The sequence below is a fragment of the Rhynchophorus ferrugineus genome, unplaced genomic scaffold (assembly GCF_030347505.1).
Source record: "Rhynchophorus ferrugineus isolate W39M unplaced genomic scaffold, kcgeb_rfMv2 rfM2, whole genome shotgun sequence".
In the NCBI taxonomy this organism is placed as follows: Eukaryota; Metazoa; Arthropoda; class Insecta; order Coleoptera; family Curculionidae; genus Rhynchophorus; species Rhynchophorus ferrugineus.
Genome location: NW_027472581.1, coordinates 51,585,329 through 51,588,836, shown reverse-complemented (window position 1 = coordinate 51,588,836; position 3,508 = coordinate 51,585,329). Strand labels below are relative to the sequence as shown.

The 3,508-nt window shown below is 28.6% G+C and overlaps 1 long non-coding RNA gene across 1 annotated transcript; it reads right to left on the bottom strand.

Annotated features, from left to right (window-relative positions):
- Nucleotides 1-393: 393 nt before the first annotated feature.
- LOC143191727 (uncharacterized) lies at nucleotides 394-874 on the bottom strand. Its single transcript, XR_013004603.1, has 3 exons — nucleotides 699-874; nucleotides 513-641; nucleotides 394-457 (listed from the first exon to the last, which is right to left on the bottom strand). It is a non-coding gene; the product is annotated as an uncharacterized LOC143191727 (long non-coding RNA).
- Nucleotides 875-3,508: the final 2,634 nt, after the last annotated feature.

Genomic DNA, 3,508 nt, shown 5'->3' with positions numbered 1-3,508 from the left:
AAACAAGCAATAGTGAAGAATTAATTTAGTTTTTGATTTAAGTGATACTATGTGTACATAATATGTTTAATAAGGAATTTAAAAATATAATTTGGCGAAAATGTGTATAAACATAAAAAATTATTAAAAAGCTTAGAGCAATTATTTTATGCTATATACTTATGTTAATTTAACAAAAATGGTAACTCTACAAATTAATCAAAATATTTTTAATTCTTCTTCGTTGATTTGCTTATTGATCGGTTGAATTTCATGGCTTATCAGTCGGTGTTATATTAAATATAACTGCACAATAAATACTAATTATATATTATTTATCTGTATTAAAAATATAATAAAAATTAAATAATAGTTTACTAGTCTTACTTAAGAAATTTATTTATGATAAAATTATTACATTTATATTATAACAATAGTTTTAATAATATGGAGAGTATATATAAAACCAATACTGCATCTGAAAAATAAATAGAAATACACCATTGATGTTAGATATATAAAGAATCGTTTACTTTTCGATATCTCCCATATTTTAAACAAAATATTATACACTTTTTTTCTGTATGGATACTCCTCCTCTATACATTGATTTAAGTCGAACAGCACTTCTCCTCTTCTGGTATTGTCTACATGATAGTAATCTACAATAAATAACATCTAAGTAAAATTTGGATTAGAAAATGTTACGTATGTCGAACTTGTATTAATGAGTTTTTCGCGGAAAAGGAAACAAAACTGAGAAAACATAACGGATGTTTCTAGCACGTTCCAGAAGAGGGCCATAATTTGAATCACACAAAAATACGACTCTACATTCAAGAATCAGTTGATGATAATTTAACACCGCATGTAAAATGTATCGTAGAATACTATACTGTATGACAATGACATTTAATCAATTTAACAATACACATAGAGTAGAACTGTCGGACACCTTGTTCGAAATAATAATTCATTATATCTATAACCTGTTATAGAGATTAATAATTTCAATTATTGATCTGTTGTTTTAATTAATTTAGTTTAAAATACAAAAGTATTTAAATTCCAATATTTAGAATATGAATCCTCAGCATTCGCTGTTTTGTCATCAAATATATTATATTGTATGTTTTCATTTTTCGATTATTAATAATACAAAAAATTAAATAATATTAAGTGCTGGTAAATGTATTATAATTTATATTTTAGACTATAACTTAGTTATATCCAATATCATATCCAGTTATAATGCTGACTTAAAAGAGACTAAATCAAACATGAGAAACACCTAACATTAAAATTCAGATAGCATGCTGTTTCTACGAAGTACATTTAAAAGAATGCTTAAAAAGTATGTGGGAAGACAATAAGAAAAGATTTACCTGTGAAATAAAAACTGTTAAATAATCCAACGAATAATATGTAATTCTAAAATAATTATTTAGATAAGAAAGGTCAAGATATTCAACTATTTATTCAAAATAATGACAGTGATTAAATGAAAACCAGAAAAAGTTTTTATTTCATTTATAAATTTTTTTCCATCCATCCATCTAATCATCCACAAAGGAAAAACTAAGGCGAAAATACGAATTGTCTTTTCCTAGTTGCATCTACTGGCGAATAAGTAAAATAAACAATAATGAAAGAAATAAGTACTAAAAACGTTATCAAAAATGATCAAATATCTGGTAAATGTATCAGAACCTTGATAAAAGTGTATAAATTGATATAGTTGTATTCCGTGCATCTCCGTTTTTTCTTTTTGATAAAGTGAATGTTATTAAGAACAGGAATTTTAATCTTTTTTTGTTTGAATTTGCATTTACTGAGAAAAAAATATGATCAAAATATTTTTAAAATAAATATTTTTCACTTGAAAATTATTTCATACTTAAATCATGCTGCATCAAGCTAAACAATTGATATTTAGAAGTTGATGAATTCGGTGAATGCGCCAGGTAAACAAATATCCCTATTCGAAATACAATATTGTAACTTTTGTTTTTCTTTGAATTCTTGTAGTATGTGGCCATTAGTATTTTTTTCAGAGAATAGTTTTTTATTTAAATTTTCCAATTAACATTATTTTTCCTAACACTACCTTATACTTTCAATAGGTAAGAGAAAAGAGGAATCAACAGCAACAAGAACAATCCACACCTACCAGTCCACCCACCAGACCAAGTCAACCAGACATAACTTACGCCCAAATGATTGAAAATGGTTCAACACAAAAACGAGAAACCACATCACAACCTACTGAAACTGATGGCCAAACTAATGGATCAAATGAGTACGATCCTTATAATTTGACACCAATTGAGGCTACAGACTATTCGTTGTGGAAAGCAATAAAAAAGCTTAAGAGACCCCAGCAACATAACCCACCTATTAAAACAAACGAAAATATAAAAGGCCGACATTTTCTCAAAACACTTAAAAGATGTTTTTAAACCTTTCCAGTCTCAGCTACATAAAGATGACGAAAATAAAATCACTAGCTTTCTAGATTCGCCATTTTAAATGGACTTACCACACGAGAAATTAACAGTCAAAAAAGTTAAACAATAATGAGAGAGATTAATATTAAAAAAAAACACCTGGTTATGACTTAATTACTGGTAAAATTTTAAAAGAACTATCAGAAAAGGGTATAAAATTATTAATATTTATATTTAATGCTATGCTACGAATTAATTACTTTCCTAGCATCTGGAAAGTTAAATATTAATAATTAAGCTAAAATATTAATGATTCTTACACCAGGAATAATACCAGAAGATGTGACCTCCTACAAGCCTATAAGTTTATTACCGTTAATCTCGAAAGTTTTCGAGAAACTATACATAAAGAAGTTAAACTATATAATAGAAAAAAGAAAAGTTATTCCAGAACATCAGTTTGGTTCGATTATCGTCATAAGCATGAGACTATAGAACAAGTGCATAGACTTGTAAACAAAATAAATACTGACTTAAATGCCAAAAGATATTGTTCGGCTGCTTTTCTAGATATATCTCAAGCTTTTGATAAAGTATGGCATACGGGCTTGCAGGTTAAACTAAAGAAACTTCTACCTCATCCGGACCATTAGTTACTAAAGTTGTATCTTACTGACAGACATTTTATTGCCAAATCAAGGCGATGAACATACCGAATTAAATCCCATATATTCAGGAGTTCCGCAAGGTAGTGTACTGGGCACAGTACTGTATCTTCTGTATACGGCCGATCTGCTCACCACAAAAATAACTACTGTGGCAACATGAAGATCCAGTCACAGCATCAATAAACCTACAAACCCACCTGGAGCAAATACAATTATGGTTGAAGACATGGCGCATTAAAGCCAATGAAACATAATCCACCCATGTAACATTTACCCTGCGTAGAAAAACATGTCCCCAAAGCAGAGCATGTTAAATATCTTGGTATGCACTTAGATCGACGCCTAACTTGGAAGAAGCGCATACTGTCTAAACAAAAACAACTTGGAATTAAATTATGTCAAATGTATTGGCTC